The sequence below is a fragment of the Elephas maximus genome, chromosome 2 (assembly GCF_024166365.1).
Source record: "Elephas maximus indicus isolate mEleMax1 chromosome 2, mEleMax1 primary haplotype, whole genome shotgun sequence".
In the NCBI taxonomy this organism is placed as follows: Eukaryota; Metazoa; Chordata; class Mammalia; order Proboscidea; family Elephantidae; genus Elephas; species Elephas maximus.
Window position 1 is genome coordinate 163,625,471 of NC_064820.1, and position 25,607 is coordinate 163,651,077.

Genomic DNA, 25,607 nt, shown 5'->3' on the forward strand with positions numbered 1-25,607 from the left:
AGAATACTGAGTAATAGACAGGAAAATAAATATTGTATTGGTATACAGGTTAGAAGGAAGAAGGGCAAGAAATAAGAAAACCAGATAAAACCGAGCTAAAGTTCATCTCATGAAACTACATTTTGAAAATATAACAGAGGGAAAACCTTATAAATTCAGGGCAATATACATTGCTATATATTGCTCATCAAAACCCAATGACCGAATTTAAAATGATTGCCATTTAACAACCCAGTGAGACAACATGTATTTTTCAAAGAGCAAGGAACAGTAACCAAAGGGCAGTTGGTGATTAGTACCTATCCTGATATGATTAATCTATTACAGTCCACCATGTTCTGCAGTGCTCACCAGGATAAGTAATCAGGGATGTGATTACAGGGACATCTCTTGTTGGAAAGATTGTATAAGGTAAGAAGGGTGGAAGGAACCACTGCTTTTATCTTGCATACTTAACAAAATATTACTTGTTGATGTGTTGCTGTTGTGTGCTGTTGAGTCAGTTTGGACTCATAGTGACCCTATAGGACAGTGCAGAACTCCCCCATGGGATTTCCAAGGAGCAGTTGGTGGATTCCAACCACTGACCTTTTGGCTAGCAGCCTGAGCTCTTAACCACTATGCCACCAGGGCTCCAAATACTACTTAGTTAATTAAAAAATACAATCAACTAAGAGTGTCTCCCACGCTCAGTAAACAAGTTGTTTCATTTCTAAAAGCTCTGCCAATTCAAAATTCTATAAGACTCTGTGTGTGTGTTTTAATGACAGCTTGTGCTGTAGTCTACTATCTGTTCTAAGGGGCAAGGAGTGATACCCTCCACACTGATCTCCTTCAGAGAAACAGATCACTAGATCCTTATAACCAGAAAAAGAGCATAGCAAATCATGGGGGCTGGAAAGAGTGAGAGAGGGAGCCAAGAAAACCCTGACACCACATGGATGAGGTACAAATGACTGTCTCAGCATTCTTTCAGGACAGCGACAAGCTCAATCCACTGTCATTATTCAAAACACTTCACCTGTCACCAACGTAAAGAAATTTGCAGCAACATACAACTCCGTCAGGTTCCTCAGTGTCTTTTCTTTGATGGACACATTCAGAGACTGGATAGTTCAGCAAAAGGGAGCAGGGAAAGAAGAGGAGGAAGAAGTGATCATCTTATTTATGCCACTCAATGTTGATTCCAACCCTCAGTACTCTGGCTTAACAAATTTTAAATAACTAAAGGGCAAAACCAAAAGGTAAGTGTATCTCATCTTTACCCTTGTTCCTTAATTCAGAATACTCTGAAATATCGCTGTGGAACAGTAGTTAATGGTTAACAGAAGGTGTGTAGTTGCATCTTTATTATAAGAAGTGTGAGCACAGGACTCACCTGTAAATAGTCCCCACCTATTGGAATGAAATATCGATGTAGTTTGGTACACGGCCAACCTCTGCCAACCTGGAGCTATGTCAGAACTTCAGCTAGCTTTGCTATGCTATGTTTTGTTTTCCTTGGTTTTGGATACATGGTCAGATATTCATGCATAACTATGCTTGGATTGACCACGTTCCCTTATAGAGTACCTTTGCTTTGGACAAGTGTCAGGAATAAGTAAAACATTTTTTATCTCAATAGCCAAATCAAGGGTGGGAGTCTAACATATGGAAGGAGCACTGGACCAGGAATCACTGGACCTAGGTTCTCAGTCTGACCACACTACTCACTCACTGTTCCTATTCTTGAGCAAGTCTATTCACCAATCTGAGTCTCATTTTCTCCAACTGTAGGATGGAGTGGGGTGGAGGGTGTTGGGCAGGGTGAGCAAAAGGAGAATTTTAAAGTAATTACAGCTTCTCGAAAGTCAAAGGAAATTTTCCTTGAAAAGGTGAATTCCTCCTCATTAGAGGCATTTAGGCAGTATGTGGGTAATCTTCTAAGGGTGTTTAAATGAGAACCTATGATACAAATGGTTAAGAACTGGACTACTAGCCAAAAGGATGGTGGTTCGAACCCACCCAGAGACATTTCAGAAGATAGGCCTGGCGATCTGCTTCTGAAAGGTCACGGCCTTGAAAACCCCATGCAATTCCTTTCTGCACACAAGGGGTCACCATGAGTTGGAATCAACTCAACAGCAACTAACTGCAATGACGACAGCAACGTTTCTTCCAATGCTAACACTATAGGACTATGGTGGACATGTCAGTTCTGCCTCTCACATCCCCAGAAAAAGACCATGTGTTTTGAATCATTTTCCAGTTTGAAAAAGGATGCACATTCAACTCACATATACTGTTTCAAACAGGCCCATATACTGAGCACATTCTGAGCTGGTAGAACAAAATGAAAGCAATGTGAAAAACCAGGTATTTGATAAAAGTTAGCTGTCCAAATGCTTGTTTTGGGGGTTCATCACCTCACTGCCCTATCTCACTACAAGCCATACAAACCAAAACATACAATCCCACAAACAAGATCAAAACAAACAAGCATCCCAAAACAGTCTCCTAAATTCCATGATGTGACCCAAGATCTCTTGACTTTCACCATGAAAAAAATTCTTGGGTCATCTGAAAAATTGCAACTGTGCAAATTCTCACTAAAAAGAAGAAAAGGTACACTCCTTGGCTTTTTGCTCAGACTTCTTTTTCTGGAAAACATTTGGAATCTGTAGGATATTGTTGTAGATTGAGTTGTATCCCCCAAAAATGTGTGTCAACTTGGCTAGGCCACGGTTCCTAGTATTTGTGATTGTCCACCATTTTGTCATCTGATCCGATTTTCCTATGTTGTAAATCCTACTCTATTATGTTAATGAGGCAGGATTAGAGGCAGTTATGTTAATGAAGCAGGACTCAATCTACAAGATTAAGTTATATCTTGAGTCAATCTCTTTTGAGATATAAAAGAGAGAAGTGAGCAGAGAGACAGGGGGACCTCCTACCACCAAGAACACAGAGCCAGGAGCAGAGTGTGTCTTTGGACCTGGGGCTTCTGTGCTGTGAAGCTCCTAGACCAGGAGAAGATTAATGACAAAGACCTTCCTCCAGGGCCAACTGAGACAGAAAACATTTCCCTGAAGCTGGTGCCCTGAATTTGGACTTCTAGAATCCTAAACTGTGAGAGAATAAACTTCTGTTAAAGCCATCCACTTGTGGTATTTCTATCTTAGCAACACTAGATAACTAAGATAGATGCCTTCTCAGCAAAGTATTTTTTACCCTCAATCAGTTCATTCATACTCGTCAAAAGAATTTATTTCTGTAAATTACTCCTGAAAAAGGTCATATTGTTTATCTAGACATACAAATTATAATCTACAGGTAAAAATTTATACAAGCCAGTAAAAAAATAAACAAAGAGTCTGTGTTCCATGAGCTGGACCTTGATTTGCAAATGGTCTTTCTAGGAATGGTAGTCCAAGTGCAATTTGTGTTGATAAGACATCTAGAAAAATTTAGTCCTAAATAAAAAAGCTTCTAGCCTTTTCATCTCCACAACTGAAAATTCTATGTAGATGCGAATTCAATTATACTTGGGATACCCCTCTCCTTATCCATACAATTAGGATGCAGGATGGCTTTTAACTTTTTTTCAAAATAACTAAGTAAAATATTTTTCCTGAGTAAATAAACATTTCTCCACTGGGGACTTTAGCCCCTATGGCAAAAAAAAAAAAAAAAAAATTAAAATAATCCTTAACTAATTAATAAATATTTAAAAAGCATACCCAACCTACCCTTTGGGAACAAGAGTGGATTGCAGGTAAAATAAAGGAGAAACCTGAACTTCATTTCACATAGCACTGGACAGAAAACATGTCGAGTATTTTTAGAAATTATGTTTTTTAAAAGGCAGCTTCCTTGCCCCCCTCCCCAAAAGTATGACCAGGGAAGTGGAAGTCAGGTTACAAGAAATCGGATCCCGTGGTATGGACCTGGGCATTTTATAAAGAAAAAGAGAAGTTCCGGGAGGTACCCATTTATACATTTACTTTTATGATCACTTGATTAATGTTTTACTCCCAATTTGACCACAGGTTCTGTGGGGAAACAGACAAAGTACATGATCAGTAAATATCTGTTAAATGAATGACATGACAGGAAGTTCTGCTGGCTAATTAGAGATGAGATTTGCTTTGTCTTCATGGCTCCAGAGGAGAGATGGGTAGAAGTCTCAAGACTGTTTGAGGTTCACTATGAGGTAGTTCATTACAGTCATCTGAGCTGTCCAATTATTGACCTGGGTGCCTTGGCAAGAAGCAGGAGCCACCTCAGTGGCAGGCTCAAACAGAGGCCAGAAAACTGTCAATCAGTCACGTTTCACCGGAGGAAGCAAGTCTCAGATGATTCTGAATTTTGATGAAATCCAGGAATGCAGTGAGAGCAGGGCTAAATAAAAATCTGTTTATTGTAGGGCAGTAATTCTCAAATTTAAGCATGCATAAGAATCACCTGGAGGCTTGTTAAAACATAGATTTCTAGGCCCCATCCCCAAGCTTATGATCCACTAGGTCTGGGGTTGGGCTTGAGAATTTGTATTTCTAACAAGTTCCCAGGTATTACTGATGCTGCTGGTCTGGAAACCTCACTTTGAGAATCAATGTGATAAAACATTGATTTCCCAAGTGAGGTTCTCATAACCCTGAAGAAAGAATATGATATGAGGTAGCAAGTGGATATAGCATTAAGTACTATCAGAGCATATAGTGAAAAATGTGTTTTCTTTTCATTTTCTAACTTAATCACTGTTGTTTATGTTGAGTAAAGGACTCAAATAGGTGCCAGCTTATCTCCGAAATCTTCCTGATATTTACTAATCTCTCTTTTATAATAAAGTACAGCTCTCAGGCTCAAAATCTTTTGAGAGAACAGATATTGTCTTAGTTGGGTCTCCCCTCTCCAGAAGCAGGCCTTGAGATAAGGATTAAATGAGCATAATTTGGTAGGTGGAGGAACACTGGCAGGGTAGTAGTGACACAGGAATGAAAGGCAGCCAATAAGAAATTAAGCCACCAAAGCTTAACCCTAAAGGAAAGCTCTGAGAAATGGTACAAAACATGTGCCTCAGAAGTGTCCTAGGAAAGGGGTGAGGGAGCTGGGGTATTCATTCTCCCACACCCATCATGTACTAGATAAGGGCAGTCTTCCGGGGGACAGTGGATTCCCAGGCATCTCCAGTCCATTGAGCTTGTGGGCGAAGTGAGTTCCAGCAGCTTAAGAGCAGCCTTCAAAAAGTGATGCGGATGCCAGACACTGGAAGTCAGGATGGGGTGCACAGAAGTGGTGATGGGGTCTGCAGGGAAGTGGAACCAATACCACCAGTGTCTGCTCCAACTACTTAGCTGAAATCTAATACATTGTTGTTGTGTTGCATTTGTTTTTGTAGTTACCTCCCATTTTTTCCAGTTGGTACTGGTTCTAATTACATTTTTCCTTCCTTAAAAAATAAATTTACCTAAGAAAAGCTAATTTATTTGAAGGCAAATTCTATATATTCTTCCAGTTGGTACTGGTTTCAATTACATTTTTCCTTCTTTAAAAAATAAATTTACCTAAGGAAAACTAATTGATTTGAAGGCAAATGCTATATAAATAATGCTCCAGATGGTATGAGAAGGTGGCAAGATTCATGAAGGTATTACTCCAATGACTGAAGTTTGGGGCATATTGGCATAGTTGTTTAAAGCAGATGTCAGCATTTTTTTTTTTTTTTCTTTTTCTGGAATGTGCCAGAGAACAAATATTTTAGGCTTTTGGGCCATAAGGTCACTATCACAAGTACTCGATTCTGCTGGTGGTGTACAAAAACAGCCATAGACAATACATAAACTAATGAGCATGGCTGTGTTACCATAAAACTTTATTTGTGGACACTGAGATTTGAATTACATATAATTTTCATTTGTCATGAAGTATTCTTCTTTTTTTTTTTTTTTCCCAACTATTTAAAATGCAAAAAATCATTCTTAGCTTACAAGCCATACAAAAAGCAGGCAGTGGGTCAGATAATTTGCCACCCCTTATTTAAAGCATAGCCTTGGAATCTGTCCTAATCCTACCAATTACCAGTATGACCTGGGAAGACTATCTAACTTTTCTTAGCCTCAATTGCCTAATCTGTATAATGGGCACAAACACAATACCAACCTTATAAGGTTGGTGTAATAAATAAATGGAAATGAATGTTTATAAAGTGGGTGTCAGGTGGGTTCACGGTATGTGATTAGCCAGTTATTGGATTCAGGTGGCCTCCAGGTTGTCAATGTTCCAATCATCGGAGGTTAGATGTTTCCTGCCCTGCTTCTCCACAAAGGCAGCCGTGCCCAACTCCTCTACTTTGGGATGTGGTTCCAGAAGCGATTCTCCATAAAGTAGGCCCTGAAGGCTGAGCCTGGGAATGCCCAAAGATCTTGTCATCACGGACTTCATAGGCCTTGAATCGAGAGCAAGTCAACTCAAAATTTGCGTTCTCTCTAAATTACATCTTCAAAATTAGTGTACAACTCTTTCAGAATTATGCTGCTGACAGCTGCTGACCTCAGTGGTTCTCAAACATTAGTATACCTAAAACTCACATGTAAAAACTACAGATTCCTTTTCTGAATCAGTGGACCCAGGAATCTGCATTATAGCAAATGTCCCAGTGATTCTACTGAAGATAATTCATGAAGAACAGTTTGGGAATCGTTGCAAGGATGAAGTGCAATCCAACCAGGTGAGCACATGCTTCTGAACTCCTCTTTAATTGTTTTTCCATATTTGTTTAACTGCCTCATTTGCTGAAGAGATCTGGATTACAGTATTTGTTGTGTGTGCCAAGAAAAAGGTCTGTGCAGGCTTGTTTACCTCTTCTGTCTTCTCTCTTTCTTATTTCTTCTAACCCTCCTGGATTAGAAAATAGTTTATACCGAATTCTCTACTTAGATATTGGATGCTGATTACCATTTGCAATTAAACATGCCAGCACAATCGCAAAGGACTTGGGCTGCTATTTACAGCTTCTTAGATGGAAATTCCTGAGTAGAACCTGCATCTTCAGTAGATTAATAAAATGTCACCTCCCAAAAGGCTGCTGCCCACAATCTCATTCCAATAAATAAACCCCTAGGGAAAAAATAAAACTAAATCTATAGATTTAAGAGTGCCTGATTCAACACAGAAAGAGAAGGCTTCTGAACAGAAAGTGGGAAAGGGGCAATGAGATGTTTACAAATGATATTTCTTGAGTACGTACATGTATTACTGCATTTAATCTTCGCATCATGCTATGAAGAATTACTGCAATTATCTCCACTTCATAGATAAAGAAACTGAGGCATAGAAAGGCGGAGTTGTTCAAGGTCACACCAGGCAGTGACTCCAGGGCCCAGACCTTTAACCACTAAATTATATCTCATATAATCCAGATCTCAATAGTCCCCAGATCTCAATAGTCCCCATCTCAACTCTCCTAGCTCATTTTTATTACTGAATGTTTATGTAGCTCCTCTAGAATGTAAAACCTCCAGAATATCTCTTGGCATTTAAAAGGCCCAGCTTTGCTCCTTGAGCCATGTGACTCTGAATTCTTCACTTGACTTCTATAAGCCCCAGGTTTCCAGCTGTTCAATGCAGTTAGCATAACCAGCCCACCTGTCTTGCGGATCTGCTGCTATTCATGAAGTTCAAGCAAGATAACATATGTGAAAGTCCTCCGAATGCTGTAAAAAAGTTATTGAAAATGGCAATTTCCCAGCCTGTCATTTTCATAAATTATTTTTAAATGTTGAGGAGGAAAAAAGAGTGTATTCATTTCATGAAATCATCTGTGTCAACAGTCAGACTTTCCAGAGATCTGGAGTTGGTTGTAAAGTCCCAAACCTGTAGATCTTTGGGGAGCAGGGAGATAGATCACTACTTCTACGTAGAAGGTGGACTATTTGTCTTGGCTGCTGTTGTGTATCAGAAATTATGGGGGCTTGATAATCAGATAACCTAGCTGACAGTCACTGTCCTGCCACTAAATTTGAGTGATTCTTTCCCTCGTCCTTCTAGGGGACACAGAACTGCTTGATGCTTAAGAAAGTGGTTTCAGAAGTTAGACTGCCAGTATTAAATCTTGGCTCTGCCAACTCCTCATGTGTGACTTCAGTTAAGTCGATTCACCTGTCTTAGTCTCAGTTTCTCTATTATAAAAACGACAATAATTAATAGCAACTTACTTTGAAATGCATCAAAATATAGACTGATGAATCTATACATGGATGAATATACAAAAATGTGATACAGCATCAAAAATGAATTAAGAAGGAGCAGAATTGAGGAAACAGAAGTCAGAATTAGTGAGATAGAAGATAAAACACTTGTAACCAATATATTTGAAGAAAAATCAGATAAAAGAATTTTTAAAAATGAAGAAACCCTAAGAATCATGTGGACTCTATCAAGAGAAATAACCTTCGAGTGATTGGAGTACCAGAATAGGGAGGGAAAACAGAAAATACAGAGAGAATTATTGAAGTTTGTTGGCAGAAAACTTCCCTGATATCATGAAAGTTGAGACGGTATCTATCTAAGATGCTCATCAAACCCCACACAAGGTAGATCCCAAAAGAAAGTCACCAAGAGATCTTATAATCAAACTTGCCTAAACCAAAGATAAAGAGAGACTAGGGATAAATGAAAAATCACCTACAAAGGAGAGCCAATAAGAATAAGCTCGGACTACTCAGCAAAAACCATGCAGGCCAGAAGGCAATGGGATAACATATAGAAAGCCTTGAAGGAAAAAAATTGCCAGCCAATAATCATATATCCAGCAAAACTGTCTCTCAAATATGAAGGTGAAATTAGGACATTTCCAGATAAAGAGAAGTTTAGGGAATTTGCAAAAACCAAGCCAAAACTACAAGAAATACTAAAGGGAGTCCTCTGGTTAGAAAATCAATAATATCAGATAACAACCCAAGATTAGAACACAGGACAGAGCAACCAGATATCAACCCAGATAAGGAAACCACAAAAATAAATCAAGATTTAAAAAAAAATGCTCAGAACAGGGAAACAGAGATATCATTATGTAAAAGATGGCAAAATTGCATCAATAAAGAGGGACTAAAAAATGTAGTCATAGCTCTTCCATATGGCGAGGAAGCCAAGGTGATATAGAGAGATAAAAGTTTGGTTTAAACTTAGAAAAATAGGGGTAAATAATAAGGTAACCACAAAGGAGACTAACAATCCTGCACATCAAAATAAAAAACAAGAAAAATATAAAGACTTGGCAAAAACAAAATCAACAACAATGAATAAGAGGAAAAGACAACATATGAAGAAAAGCTACTCAGCACAAAAAATTAAGTGAAAAAAAGAAACTGTCAACAACACACCAGAAAAGACATCAAAATGACAGCACTAAACTCATACCTATCCATAATTAGGCTGAATGCAAATGGACTAAGTGCACCAAAAAAGAGACAGAGAGTGGCAGAATGGATTAAAAAAACACAATCCATCTCTATGCTGCCTAAAAATCAATTAATGAATGGGTAGATGGATGTGATAAAGCAACTATAGTTAAATGTACATTATAGCACTAGCGTGGCAAGTGTATGGGTATTCACTGTACAATTCTTTCATCTTTTCTCTTAAACATCTATTGTCATAAAAAAGTGTTGGGAAATAAATTTAAAAAAAGGCAAAAATAGGGTTGTTTGAAGAGTTAGATGAGGGCCAAGAGGATGGGCCCCTTAGCTCTTATAATATGTAAGTCAGATCCGTGCTAGGTGAGCAGAGGCATGGGATGCATAATCAAAGAAGCCAAGCCACATGGCACAGAAACCAAGTGGACAGACAGAAGCCAGGATGTATCCACAGAAGTATCAGAAACCAGGAGGTATACACAAATAGAAGGAGCAAGACTCTGCAAGCAATGCGTAACATGGACCAGACCTTGAAAATAAAGACAGTTTGTTTTTATTAAATGTCAACTTCGTGTCTTTCTCTGTAACACATCCTTTTGGTAGGAGAAAAGTACTGGATTTGGAGTCATATAAATCTGATTTCAAACCCTGTCTCTGCCTCAGTAGTTGTGTGACAATCTCAGGCCCGATGAGTTGCCGTTGAGTTGATTCAGAGTCACGTGTGAAAGAGTAGAAATGTGCTCCCTAGGGTTTTCAGTGGCTGATTTTTAGAAGTAGACTGCCAGGCCTTTCTTCCAAGGGGGCTCTGGGTGGACTTGAATCTCTAACTTTTCGGTTAGCAGCCAAGCACATTAACCATTTGCACCACTCAAGGACTATAAAACAATAATAATTAAAAACAAAATCCATTGCAAAGAAGACTAGGTATATAAAACTTCACAGCACATAGTAAATATTCAATAAGTATCATTTAAATTGAATCTGAGTTTCAGAATACCTAGATCTTTCTGAGAAAGTATTTGGAAGTAACTTGCGTAGATGGAGGCTGTATGGTCATACAAAAATAAAAAAGATGTTGATAGTTAAGAAGAAGGAAGATGATGTTCATTGAGTTTGAGATTTGGTTTTAAAAGAAACTTTCTGATTGAGATTTCAAAAACCTAAGCAGCTCCATATAAATGCTCAGACTAGAGTTTCTATTGGATCTCTTCATTATGTTAATGTTGATTTGAAAGGGAAAGAAGTACAAAGCAACTACACAGGAAATAAAAGCTGGATGGAGAAACAATATCTTTCTTAACCTCAGAGGGACTAGTCAGAATTTATCTGGCAGTAAACAAGGTATTAAAGGACTTTTGATTTGGATTATCCTGTGAGCAATAAAAGATTTTATCATTCTAATTGATGTAGTGGTGGGGGTGGGTGGAGGCAGGGAACATAAAAATATCTAAGAACAGAATTAATCCAAACTAGAAATACCATAGCTAAGAAAAAGCAGAGCTTTTTCTGAAAGTCAAAATGAGAAGCAAAACTTAGATGCTTAATAACAATTGAGATTTAGTGAGAGAAGACGTCAGTTGGTCCCTAGCAGTTATTGTCCTTTCAATCTTGTTCCACTTATTATTTCTCTTTAATCCAAATGTTTAGTTATGTTAAAAATAAGATCGATAGACAGATAGAGAAAGAGATAGAGATTTATATAAGTCTAAGATGGGTGGATTGTGAGCTTTTTTTTGTTATCTATGTCTTAATCCAGTGGTTCTCAGATTACGGTCCCCAAATCAACAACATCAGTGTTGCCTGGGAACTTGTTAGAAATGCAAGCTCTCAGATCCCAACGTGGAGGTGCTGAATCAGAAACTCTGGAGGTGAGAGTCAACAATCTGTGTTTTAATATGCCTTGCAGATGATCCTAATCCTCACCAAAGTCTGACAACCATTATCTGAACCAAAGGATTGGGCTTGTAAAATCAAGGCTCTACCATGTATTTACCATCAGCTACCAGACCAGTGGATTTGTTGAGCTAGAGTCTTAGAGAAAACAGCCTTCTTAGGACATATCTTAGATCTTCAAATTTATTAGTAATTGGTAAGGTAGCCATTCTTCCTGTAACTATAGTAGTTTGTCCTTATCAATAAGCCTGACTGGGGGCCATTTACATTGCACTTATATTTCCCTCTGCCCAAATGCTTACCACTTTCTATGGCTCCAATAGTATCAAGTCAATAGCATGCAGAAAAGAAGAACGAAAGGGCAAGACATGAAGTAGAGGGAGGAGGGAGTTGATAAAAAATATGGCAACTTTAATTTTAGTGACAGAAGAGATATCTAAAGTTTAGGCTGATGAGGAGGAAATTAACAGAAAAAGAAATGTTTCATTCACTGTTTGCTCCTTTTCACCATCCTTTCTTCCCCTGTGCCTCCCCTCGTTACGAAGCCCAACCACTGTACCCCCCTCACTCTACATATTCCTTAGAGTTATCTGAAATCACACTATTCTAACTGAATTCAAAGCACAACCTCTAGCCTCCTTCCTAGACACAGACTTGTTTCTACAATTGGACTAAAAAACCCACTGCCGTTGAGTAGCAACCCTATGAACAGAGTAGAACTGCCCCCACAGGGTTTCCAAGGAGGAGCTGGTGGATTCAAACCACTGACCTTTTGGTTAGCAGCCAACCACTTAATCACTGTGGCACCAGGGCTCCATAATAGGACTAGATGATGTTTAAGATCAGTTTCACCCTAAAATATCAAGATCCCATTCATGCAAGGCAGTTTTAGAGGGGGTTGGTTTAGAGTATGGACTCTGGAGTCAGACAACAAACGATCCAACCCCTGCTCTACCACTCAATAGCTGGGAGAACTTGAGCAAGTATCTCTAAAATGGGGGTAAGAAAAGCACCTCTCACAGGATTTTTAACGAAGATTAAATGAGACCATCCATGTGAAGCATTTAGAGCTGTGTCTGGCACATATCAAGGGCTTGATTAATGTGAGCTATTAGAATTATTATTATATTGCCTCTGAAATGTTCTCAGCCTTTAGCAGCATCTTGAGTATTTCCAGGCATAGCAACAAGGCAGTGCAAACCCAGGGGATAAAGGCAAATGTGTGAGGGTGGCTAAATGTGAAGGCAGTTAGCAACACAGCAAGCCATCAATTTATTTAAAGTTTTTGTTGTATTTCTATACAAAGCCACAAGACTTGTATTTGAATTACAGCAGTGGTTTTCAAGGGGAGCAAGGGTCTTTGCCCCCCAAGGGGGCATTCGGCACTGTCCTCAGACACTTTTAGTTGTCACGACTAGGGGTTGCTACTGGATTCTGTTGGGTGGAGGCCACGGGTGCTGCTCAACATCCTATGGTGCATAGGACCCCTCACAACAAAGAATTATCTAGCCCAAAATGTCAACAGAACTGAGGTCTGAGAAACTCTGAATTACAGAATAGCGTGAATCCGTTTTAATGAGGCTTGATGCATTTTTCAATTTTTAAAAAAGTTGGCCACATGGAAGATTCTGGCACTTGATCGGAGGAGAGAATGGGTGACTTGTAAGAGCCCTCCAGCTCTACGGCTTGATGTATGCAGCTGACCTTCAACTTCAAACTTAAGTCAAGAGGGCACATTCACCCTTTTCAACTTTGCCTCTTTCCTTTTTCTATGTTAAATTTAGCTTTTTAAAAGATAGAATAGAAGGTAACCATAAACCTAAAACCTGCTGCTGTAGAGTTGATTCTGACACATAGCGACCCTATAGGGCAGAATAGAACTGCCCCATAGAGTTTCCAAGGAGTGCCTGGCAGATTCGAACTGCTGACCTTTTGGTTAGCAGCTGTAGCACTAAACCACTATGCCACCAGGGTTTCCTGTAATCATAAGGCATTAGGTAAATGTTTCTTGCTAAAAGAAAGAATATCAGTGGTAATCAGATGTTTGAGAGCTGGAAGAAACCTTAGAAATGACCTACTGACTAGATTCTAGATGAACTCTTTCATCCCATTTCACAGATAAAGAAACTGAGACTTAGAAAGATGAAGAGAGTTGGTCAAGGGCACATAATGCTACAATCATCAGAAGGTCCAGATTCTTCCCAAGAACTTATTTAACTTATTAGTCATACAGTGATAATATCAAGAGCTCACCATGGGTTTCCTCTTCATGCATTTGCTTTGCTTTTTTTTCAGTGAGTGATCGTAGCCTACATCTGTTCCTAACTTTGGAGACCCATGAATAAGGATCTCATAAGATGGTGGCCAACCAAAAACAAAGACAAAACACAGCCAACCCACTGCCATTGAGTCAATTCCAACTCATGGTGACCCCATGCATGTGCAGGATAAAACTGCATTCCTTAGGGTTTTCAAGGCTGTGACCTCTCAGAAGCTGATCACCAGGCCCAAGGCACCTCTGGGTGGATTTGAACTGCCAATCTTCCTGTCAGTAGTCAAGCACTTAACTTTGTGCACCACCCAGGGACTCCTAAGATGGTGGCAGTAGGAATAAAAAATATATATATTCAAGTGGTATTGAGGAAAAATGACAAAACTTGCTTCTTGAGCAATCTGTGACAGCTACTGATGAAGGAAGGGGAGGAATAAAAAGGTGACTTCAGTTCCCAGACTGAATGACTTGGAGGACGGTGGTGGCTCAATAACAGACAGGAATATCGGCAGATGGTTTGGGGTAGCAGGTTGTGTTTGTTGATTTTCAAGTGCTATCCTTTGGTCTGTGAAGTCTGGGAAGGAAATGAGGGGATAAAAAATGTCAGGGAGACCAGGAAGAACACAGGTTGAAGAAACCACTTTCAATTTGTTGGTCACAAAGCCATTATGGTCCCCGGAAGGTAGAGCATCAGAAGTGAAATCCTGACTGCCCAGAGGAACCAGGAGCACACCTGTCCTCCAGTCCCGGGTCTCCACGTGTTCCGCACAGGGCTGGACTAAACACTCCCGAAAGGTCCTGTTAGCTCTGATATGCTATAGTTCTCCTGCCACTCCACTGTCAAGTGATAATACTTACAATAAAGATCTTTCCCTTGCAGGAAATGATGCAAACATAAGAAAGCACTTAGAGTAAAAAGGCATAAGAAAAATATAAAATAAAACTAAAAAATTACCTGAAAATGCTGCAACCAAAAACCAAACCCACTGCCGTCAAGTTGATTCCGACTCAAAGTGACCGTATAGGACAGAGTAGAACTGTCTCATAAAGTTTACAAGGAGCGCCTGGTGGATTCAAACTGCCAACCTTTTGGTTAGCAGCTGTAGCACTTAACCACTCCGCCACCGGGGTTTCCGAAAATGCTGCAAAACCTGCTTATTTTTTACTGACTTTGTCCACGCTCATCACTGCCTAGGTTCGAGCTGCTCCTCAGAACTCCACAAGTCTTATCCCCGGTCCTGACTTTTTCCTTGCTTCTAGGGTACAGCAACCATCACCAATGTCCTTTCCCTTCCCTCTCTCCTTTCCCACCTGTGCTCACAGCAGAAGGAAGCCATTTCTCCTCTCTTAGGCACTGATGCTCAGGGACTAGGGAATCACTGCCATTGCCCCCAGGGTCACCCACAGCTTTATGACCTGAGGAGTCTGTCCCAAGAATGTCAAGTCTGGGAAGCCAAACACAAATCACAGCCCTTCCATCAAAAGCTACCTTTGGTTCATGCCCAACCTTAAGAAATATTTTTTGTTAATTTTTAATGGCCCAAATGGGAAATCAAACCAACATTTTCTCTTAACATTGAACTCTAGGAAGACCAGTTCCTGTCCATGATTTCTTCGCCTCTGCCAGCTGCCACTTCCCAATACCAATAGCCAAGCCACTTCTTCCAAAAGCAACTAAGTGCGCAGTGCCACACATTGGGTAGCAAGCTGAGGGAAATGCATCTGAAACTGAGATCGTGTGTCTGTGAAAACGACTGCAGGAAGCAAGTACTGCCATTGACCGCGAACGCTGCATGCGACACAGCTTGCCCACACACTCATGGTCACTTCCACACACAGCCAGTTACACACTCACGGCAGGCATATCCTGTCACCTACACACAGAGAGTTCGACACACAGCCCACTTTTGGTTTCACATCCAGGACCATCCATCCAGTCCCACACATGTGTCCCGTTACACACGGTTATGGATGCACAGCCTATACTGTACACGGTCTCTCTCTCCCTCTCTCTCTCACACACACACCCTTTACACACACAACCCCGTATAGTCAGTGAACACATGCCCAGTTTCACAAGTACTCACGTACCCAAGTGTCAGGCACCGGCCCCAAATCTACAGTGATCCCACCCTGGGGAACACGTCTACACAGCCAGCCAGCCCCCCTACACCCTGAGCAGCCACGAAGCCCATCCCGGCCCGAAGCCGAATCTCCCGAGTCCGGAGCCCCCGAGCCCCGTGCCCCGCGCGCCGTGCCGCCCTGCCGCGTCCCGACCAGCGCACCTGGGCTCCCGGGCCCCTGACCCCCGGGCGCGCTGGCCGCACCTACCCGCTGCCTGAGGCGAGGGAGCGAGGCGCCCTGGCTGACTGAAGCGGCCACCCCCAGCCGCCGAGCCGAGCTTCTGCCGCCGCCGCCGCCGCTCTCCCAGCCGGTGCCTGCGCCCTCCCCGCCGCCCCCTCGGATGCGGGCTCCAGCCCCCGCCCTGAGGGGCCCCGGGGATAAGGGCAGCAGGACGCCAGTCCCCGCTCACCTGGGCGCGCCCTGCATCGTCCTCCTCCCCACCTAGCGGGGCTCCGTGGGCTCAACAGCCCCCAGCCCGGGCGACCCCGGCTGCCCTACCCACTGCCGCCCCCCTGGGGCGCTGGAGAAGTCGGGGGCGTGGCTCGGGTGACAGGGTGCACAGGGGAGTGGGCGCAGGGGCGGGCAAGGGGGACCTCAATCCCTCGGGGCTGGCCAGCAGGCGCCTTTCTTGATGGGAGCGCTGCCCATCGGATGGAGGTGGGGAGCGAGACTGGGGCTCACTGCTTGCTTCTGGGTGACCTTGGGCAAGTTGCTTAACCTCTCTGAGTGCCCACTTCCTCTCTGAAAGGTAATAAATACGAAAGCGCTTGTGGCATCCTTGCCAGAGGAAACCCTGCCCCTGAATAGCTTATTTACTTTGCATGCCTCTGACACTTGCCAGGCCAGGGTTAGTTTGGAAGCAGGGTTCAGAGTGAGGTTCCTAAGCACCTTAGATATAAGGCTCCAAGTTTTCCAGAGACAAGTTCCAATTGCCTGAAGTCTCCCTAAGTAACCCAGCCCACATGCTTAAGTCCGGCTATATGCTGTCCTTGTCCCAATGTAGCTTGTTCTCACAACTCTCCTCTGACCACTTGCTACCTTGAGTATGTTATTAGGTTGGCACCAAGCCTCAGTGCTCCCATCTGTAAAATGGGAAGCATAAAGACATGATTGTTTTGAGGCTTCCAGGAGCTGGTGCCTGTGTCTAACCTAGCGAATTGTAATAGCTGAGAGGAACTGTGACAATAAGAAAGATTTTCCCTCAACACATCAGGCAAAAGCCTCAAATTCCAGGGACAAAACAATGCAAGAGTTAAACAAGGCATGTTAGGAAGAGAACAGGCAAGCAGAGCCTTTATTCACTGAAACAGATGAGGGGGCCAAAGGGCCTACTGGGTGAATAATTCACCTCCTTGAGGGCCACTGAGGCTGCCTAGGAGCTTGACAAAATACACTGAGAAGCTGTGCATGGTGATTAACCTCAAAAAGCAAATCTTCCAAGAAAATCTTTAAAATTATTCACTTACAATTGTGAGCATAATTCAAATGGCCTAGAAATTTAAATTGACTAACCTGTTCATACCAGAAACCACTGAGCTGGTCCCTCTCAGTTTCTTTTTTTACTGATATTCCTATCTCTCGTTTTGTCCCTCTTTTGCCAGGCTTTGCCTGTCTTTTGTGTGTTCCGTATTTCTTCCCCATCTTACTCTCACACATTTTCTCTCTTCCTATCTCAGTCTCCTCCATTCTATGCATCTCTTCTTTACCTTCTTTGTTCTCTTTCTCTGTCTCTACTTCTCCCACTCTCAGCCATTTCTACCCATTATTTCTCTCCCTGAGTTCCTGCCTGGTATAAAGGCTTAAGTGTTGTGGCTTAATGGAAAGACTGGCAGTTCAAGCCCACCCAGTGTCGCCTCTGAAGGAAAGCCTGATAATCTATTTCTGAAAGATCACTGCCTTGAAAACCCTATGGAGCACAGTGTTACTCTGCAACACATGGGGTCACTACAAGTCCAAATTGGCTGGAAGGCAGCTGGCGGTGGTGGTGGTACTTCTCTCCCTGACATGCATGTGTCTTGAATCTTTATTCATTTTATGTCCCTCATTCAAATGTTTTAAGTAGTGAAGATGTAATTTATTCCTCTACTAATAATAATTTTAATAATATCCAAACTTAAGTGTATCTCTACCCTGCTTCCTTCAACTTTCCGTTAAAGAACACCATTAACCTGCCACTCACGGGAGCTCAAAGCCTGACCATCTTTGACAACTCCACCCCTGTTCCCCTTCCCCCCACTGTCTGCTCAACAACTTACCAGGGCTGAGAGTTTAACCCCCCTCTGCGGCTTGCAAGGAGATTTGGTAGTGCCGTGGTTAAGTACTCGGCTGCTAACCAAAAGGTCAGTGGTTTGAACTCACCAGCTGCTCCAAGGGAGAAAGATGTGGCAGTCTGCTTCCCTAAAGATTACAGCCTCGGGAACCCTATGGGGCAGTTCTACTCTGCCCTATAAGGTCACTATGAGTCGGAATTGACTTGATGGCACACGACACACAACTGCCCCTTGCATCTGTCCCTTCCTTCCTGTTCCCATGGGACTTAATTATATCTTTTCTGGAATAATCAGAAGGGTCTTCTAACTCATCTCTGCCCCATGAATCCATCCTCCTCACTGATGTCAGCATAGTCTTTCCCAAGCATATCCCCAATAGTATCACTCTCTTCCTCGCTAAAATCCTTAATGTCTGCGGAAGGCAGAAAATGGCTCTCCCTAAAATGCCCATGTCCTAATCCCCAGAACCTGTGAATTTGTTATTTTATGTGACAAAAGGCCCTTTGCAGATGTGATGAAGGTCCTTGAGATGGGGAGAAGATCCTGAATTTGATGGGTTCTTAAAGGTGGAAGGGAGAGAGAGACTAGGTAGTCAGAATGGTATGATGTGATGTGAGAAGGACTTGAGCAGCCATTGCTGGCTTTGAAGATGGATGCTGAGACCATGAGCCAAGAAATTCGGAAGGACTCTAGAAGCTGTGGAAAGGGAAAAAAAAACGATTTTCTCCTAGAGTCTTCAAAAGGAACACAGCCTTGCTGACACCTTGCTTTTAGCCCAGTGAGACCCGTGTTAGACTTGTGTTCTACAGAACTGCGCATTGCTTTAAGCCACTAAGTTCGTTGTAGTTTGTTACAGCAACAATCGAAAACTAATACAATGGCTCTCTTTACACATGTCTCATTTTATTAAAAGCACTCCAAGGCAGCCTCTACTTTCCCCTCAGCTATCTCACTAGTCCCCAATCTTGTGTTCCAAACAATCTGTTCCGTGAACACGTTCTCTTCTTCCCTCCTCTGTGTCAATGCTCACAGTGTTCTCAATTCCAGAATGCCCTTCTCCAGACGTTGCCAGTCTTTCCACCTTTTAATGCCCACTAATTCCATGGAGTTGGTCCTGATCTCTCCTTCAATGTTCCAGAACTTTTTGTGTTTCTCGAAGTATACCTAATATCCCACCCCATTTTAAACGGTGCTTTTCGATGGCAGAGAAGGGAACAGGAAAGAAAAGAGGGCTTCAACTGTACAGCTTGGAACTCCTCCTGGCTCTCTGCTCTGCAAATGCTGTGTCCATACCACTACTGAGGCAGTTGTCTCACTATGCTGCGTGTTAGTCATTTCTGGATCTGCATGGCCCACAGGATTGTGAGTGCCTCAGAGGTGGAGACCAGGTCTTACTTCCCTGTATATGTCTCCAACCGCTAGAATCATGCCAGGTACACAATAAGAACTCAATAAGTGCTTTTGGAATGAATGGATGACAGTAGGTGCAATGTCTGGTTGTGTTGAACAGACAGGGTTATTGATAAAGTTTTCTTGTACCATCTGGCTCTATTTAGTTGGACTGGTCAATTGAAGCAGCTCAGTTAGTGCAATGTGGTTTTAGATGGGACTGCTTTGATGCATTGCCAAGGTTAGGTATGTGAACTACCCACCTCCCTGTCCCCTGTCCTCAAACCTCCATCGTGAATCAGAGGGTGAGGAGGGAAAGATCTTGCCCCTCCACCAAGCCTACACACAATGGGGGAAATTTTATTTCTCCAGTGAATTTGGGGTGCTGTTAGGAAGGTAAGGAGCCTTGGTTCATTGGTTAAGTGCTTTGCTGCTGACCAAAAGGTTGATGGTTAGAACCCACCAGCGGCCCTGTGCAAGAAAGATGTGGCAGTCTGGCTCAGTAAAGGTAACAGTCTTGAAAACCCTACAGGGCAGTTCTGCTCTGTCCTACAGGGTAGCTATAAGTCGGAATCGATTTGATGGCAACAGGTTTTGGTTTTGGTTAGGAAGGTGAAATGGAAGCTGGCAGCCTAAAATGATAACTGCTTGCTTCAAGTCCCTGCGGTATGCCAGGCATGGTGCCTCTAGGCTTTGAGAGCCAGTTTCTCTACCAGGAAGCCTCCAGTATGACGTGCTCAGAGAGCTGCCAGAAATCACTCAGAGAAGATTAAGAATCCTTTGATTCTATTAGTCATTTATATACTTGAATATATTAAGGTTTTTTATTGCCTACTTCTCCTATTGCACAGAAACAGATAATATTTTTCTGTTCTGGCTGTCCACACTTTGCTCACCTGGTTCAAAGATCCCGTTATGCACTTCCTACGTAACAGGCTGCCAAAGTAATGAAGCATATTATCAGCACCACACCACAAATGTTATCTCAAAAGTCCCTGAGCTTATTTTAAGTTTCTTGTATTTTGGGTGCCTTAGCTACAGAATGCAGCCATGTATGAATTTGTATGTGTGTTTGTGTGTGGGGGTGTATGTCTGTGAAAGAGAGAGAGAGAGAGAGCAAAAGGGAGGAAGGAGACAGAGTACAAAAAGAGAGGAACAAAGAAGATGGAAATTAAATTCCAAATCCAAATTACTGAAATAAATCAGTGCTTCTCTTGAACTCACAAACGTCAAGCCTGCATACCTTCCATCCACTTAAAAGCTGCTGAAAATTTAAACAGTTGGGCAAAGCATTCTAATGCGGCTGTGAAAGAAAGGAAACCGTGTCCTCCCCATAGTAAAGTCAGGGTTGCTGCCTTTATTTTAATAAAGCCCACAGAATAAATAAGACTTGAAAAACAAACACTGGGTCATATATGGGCACAGAGGTCATTCACAGGGGTCCTCAATTTACCTGATAGACAATCACACTATGTCAGGAAACAACTTCTAGCAAAAATTCCTCCAAATAAAGTTGTAAACAGAGAAGCTTTTGCAATTTGTTTCCAAGAATCAAATCTTCTACAAGGGCCCATGTTTGTTCTTAATTTGCTACATATCCTAGAGTATCTGATTATCTCCCGCTCCCCCAAACCCAAATCAGACCTAATGAGCAAGCCTCGTTGCCCAGACTCCTCACCACTGTCGCCAGGAGCTCAGGCTCTGGATCCTGCCTCCTCTCCCACCCCAGCTCAGAGCCTTCTGCTGTGCTCCTGCTCTGCTCAAGCGCACTGGGTTTTAGGCTTCTAGTCACACACGGCTCTTTTTGGCCTCAAACCTTTTGCATCTTCTGTTTCCTAGACCTGAAATGGAGGTGCCATGATGACATAGTGGCTAAAGCTTTCAGCTGCAAACCAAAAGGTTGGCAGTTCAAACCCATCAGCCATTCCAGGAGAGAAGATGTGGCATTTTGCTTCTATAAACATTTATAGCCTTGGAACCCCATGGGGCAGTTCTATTCTGTTCTATAAGGTCACTAGGAGTAAGAATCAACTTGACAGTAATGGGGTTTTTTTGCTCCTGCGCGCAATGATTAAACGTCCAGTTGCTAACCAAAAGGCTAGCGATTTGAACCCACCCAGTGGCACTTCGGGAAAAAGACCTGGTGATCTGCTTCCGTAAACATTACAACCAAGAAAACCCTACGCAGCAGTTCCACTCTGTCACATGGGGTTGCTATGAGTTGGAATCAGCTTGACAGCGCCCAACAACAAAAACAGACCTGAAATGGAATCCCTGGCTGGCTCAGTTAATGCACTCGTCTGCTTACCCAAAGGTTGGAGGTTTGAGTCCACCCAAAGGCACCTCCAAAGAAAGGCCTGGAGATGTACTTCCAAAAAAATCAGCCATTAGAAACCTTATGGAGCACAGTTCTCCTCTGACGCAAGCGGTCGCCAGGAGTCGGACTTGACTCCACGGCAACTCCTTTTTGTTTCAATACCTAAAATGCTTTCTCCTCCGATTCAGCTTAAGTATCTTCTTTGCAGTGAGGTTTCCCATGATCATTTGTCCCCTGTCTGCATGATTTTCTGTCCTAGCACTCTGTTTATGTCACTTATAGCCCTTATCCTACTTTATAGCTATTTCATTGATGTATTTTTTTTCTTGCTTACTCTCTGCTTCCCCCCTTAAAACATCAGCTGCTAAAGGGAAGAGGCCGTGCGCTTCCCGTGGAGCCTGGCTTAGTGCACACTCGCCTAGTAAGAGTTGAATTGGTGGAAATGGGAACAAACCATTGGATCCACATATTTGCATTCAGCAGCATCTGTGCCCTCCAGGAGATCAGAGTTGCCCAGAAACGTATGGCCCTCAGAAGCCAAAGGACCCGCCTCCTCATGGATCAAGGAGCGATTACTCATTTCTAGGAGTAGATGTGGCTGTTGAAGACATAGGCTGACAAGCAGGAGGGGCAGTGAAAGGGAACAGGTGGTACAGACTCAGTGACATCATATGTGTGCAACTGAAAAACGGATAAGGAGCCAGAGAAGGAGAGAGGCTCCAGACTGCCTCAAATAGGAAAGAGCTGCCCAGGAGTCAGCCTATTCCAAAAGGAAATAACAGAACTGAGCAAGAGAGTCGGAGAACACATGCATTTAAAATACGGTGTTCTTAGTAACTCACTATTCAGCAAAGCCCGTATTAACCTGCTGTTTAAACACTGGAAAGCCTACCAACTAAAGCGCAGAGAACAGAGGCAGATAAAGGGCGGCAAAGCTGAGTTATCACAGCCCAGATAAGAGGCGCCATGCACCTTTTTGTGCTCTTTGTCCTCTAGTCTTCCTGATAGTGTCTGGTTTAATCTATTTATATTTGAAAAAGCGGTTAACTAATTGATGTTTTATTATCAATAAAAATCAAATAACTGAATATTTAGTCAATCAGGAAAGAAACCTTGAAAATAAAGTCTTCCAAGCCTGCTCTTCCAGGAAACAGCAGCCAAATCAGCGAGTCAGGCATCATGAGTGTGACCTGCTGGGCAAAAAACCGGCGTGACTGAAATTTTTTATCTGTTTTTAAATTTAAACCCAAACCAAACACCTGTTGCTGTGAAGTTGATTCTGTCTCATAGCGACTCTATAGGACAATGTAGAACTGTCCCCATAGGGTTTCCAAGGTAGTAATCATTTTTTTTTTTTTTGAGCTTCAAGTGAACGTTTACAAATCAAGTCAGTCTGTCACATATAAGTTTATATACACCTTACTCCATACTCCCACTTTCTCTCCCCCAATGAGTCAGCCCTGCCAGTCTCTCCTTTCGTGACAACTTTGCCAGCTTCCAACTCTCTCTACCCTCCCATCCCCCCTCCAGACAGAAGATGCCAACACAGTCTCCAGTGTCCACCTGATACAAATAGCTCACTCTTCATCAGCATCTCTCTCCTACCTACCATCCAGTCCCTTCCATGTCTAATGAGTTGTCTTTGGGAATGGTTCCTGTCCTGGGCCAACAGAAGGTTTGAGGACCATGACTGCCGGGATTCCCTAGTCTCAGTCAGACCATTAAGTCTGGTCTTTTTGTGAGAATTTGGGGTCTGCATCCCACTGATCTCCTGCTCCCTCAGGGGTTCTCTGTTGTGCTCCCTATCAGGGCAGTCATCGGTTGTGGCCGGGCACCATCTAGTTCTTCTGGCCTCAGGATGATGTAAGTCTCTGGTTCATGTGGCCCTTTCTGTCTCTTGGGCTCATAGTTATTGTGTGACCTTGGTGTTCTTCATTCTCCTTTGATCCAGATGGGTTGAGACCAATTGATGCATCTTAGACGGCCGCTTGTTAGCATTTAAGACCCTAGATGCCACATTTCAAAGTGGGATGCAGGATGTTTTCATAATAGAATTATTTTGCCAATTGACTTAGAAGTCCTCTTAAACCGTGGTCCCCAAACCTCCGCCCTTGCTCCGTTGACCTTCGAGGCATTCAGTTTACCCTGGAAACTTCTTTGCTTTTGGTTCAGCCCAGTTGAGCTGACCTTCCATGCATTGAGTATTGTCCGTCCCTTCACCTAAAGTAGTTCTTATTTATTAACTAATCAGTAAAAAACCCTCTCCCCTCTCCCTCCCTCCCCCCCTTGTAACCACAAAAGTATGTGTTCTTCTCAGTTTATACTATTTCTCAAGATCTTATAATAGTGGTCTTATACAATATTTGTCCTTTTGCCTCTGACTAATTTCGCTCAGCATAATGCCTTCCAGGTTCCTCCATGTTATCAAATGTTTCACAGATTCGTCACTGTTCTTTATCGATGCGTACAATTCCATTGTGTGAATATACCACAATTTATTTAATCATTCATCCGTTGATGGACACCTTGGTTGCTTCCAGCTTTTTGCTATTGTAAACAGAGCTGAAATAAACATGGGTGTGCATATATCTGTTTGTGTGAAGGCTCTTATTTCTCTAGGGTATATTCCGAGGAGTGGGATTTCTGGGTTGTATGGTAGTTCTATTTCTAACTGTTTAAGATAACGCCAGATAGATTTCCAAAGTGGTTGTACCATTTTACATTCCCACCAGCAGTGTATGAGAGTTCCAATCTCTCCGCAGCCTCTCCAGCATTTATTATTTTGTGTTTTTTGGATTAATGCCAGCCTTGTTGGAGTGAGATGGAATCTCATCGTAGTTTTAATTTGCATTTCTCTAATGGCTAATGATCGAGAGCATTTTCTCATGTATCTATTAGCTGCCTGAATATCTTCTTTAGTGAAGTGTGTGTTCATATCCTTTGCCCACTTCTTGATTGGGTCGTTTGTCTTTTTGTGGTTGAGTTTTGGCAGAATCATATAGATTTTAGAGATCAGGCGCTGGTCGGAGATATCATAGCTGAAAATTCTTTCCCAGTCTGTAGGTGGTCTTTTTACTCTTTTGGTGAAGTCTTTAGATGAGCATAGGTGTTTGATTTTTAGGAGCTCCCAGTTATCGGGTTTCTCTTCATCATTTTTGGTAATGTTTTGTATTCTGTTTATGCCTTGTATTAGGGCTCCTAGGGTTGTCCCTATTTTTTCTTCCATGATCTTTATCGTTTTAGTCTTTATGTTTAGGTCTTTGATCCACTTGGAGTTAGTTTTTGTGCATGGTGTGAGGTATGGGTCCTGTTTCATTTTTTTGCAAATGGATATCCGGTTTTGCCAGCACCATTTGTTAAAAAGACTATCTTTTCCCCAATTAACTGACACTGGTCCTTTGTCAAATATCAGCTGCTCATACGTGGATGGATTTATATCTGGGTTCTCAATTCTGTTCCATTGGTCTATGTGCCTGTTGTACCAGTACAAGGCCGTTTTGACTACTGTGGCTGTATAACAGTTTCTGAAATCAGGTAGAGTGAGGCCTCCCACTTTCTTCTTCTGTTTCAGTAATGCTTTACTTATCCGAGGGTTCTTTCCCTTCCATATGAGTTGGTGATTTGTTTCTCCATCACATTAAAAAATTACATTGGAGTTTGGATCGGAAGTGCATTGTATGTATAGATGGCTTTTGGTAGAATAGACATTTTTACTATGTTAAGTCTTCCTATCCATAAGCAAGGTATGTTTTTCCACTTAAGTAGGTCCTTTTTAGTTTCTTGTAGTAGTATTTTGTAGTTTTCTTTGTATAGGTCTTTTACATCTTTGGTACCAAGGTAGTAATCTTTATGGAAGCAAACTGCGATGTCTTTCTCTCATGGAGCCACTGGTGGGTTCAAACTGCTGACTTTTTGGTTTAGCAACTGAGCACTAACCACTGTGCAATCAC

The 25,607-nt window shown here is 42.3% G+C and overlaps 1 protein-coding gene across 5 annotated transcripts in view; it reads right to left on the reverse strand.

Moving 5' to 3' along the window:
• Nucleotides 1–16,375, reverse strand: part of HTR4 (5-hydroxytryptamine receptor 4) — a 241,495-nt gene extending 225,120 nt beyond the window's left edge. For 4 of the 5 annotated variants that reach the window (XM_049874018.1, XM_049874019.1, XM_049874015.1 and 1 more), the window contains exon 1: nt 16,091–16,375. The gene's annotated coding sequence lies outside the window, so the exon portion shown is untranslated. Of the gene's footprint in view, nt 1–15,888; nt 15,974–16,090 lie in introns of those variants that run through there. The other variant, XM_049874016.1, reaches the window with a different exon arrangement.
• Between the last annotated feature and the right edge of the window lie 9,232 nt (nt 16,376–25,607).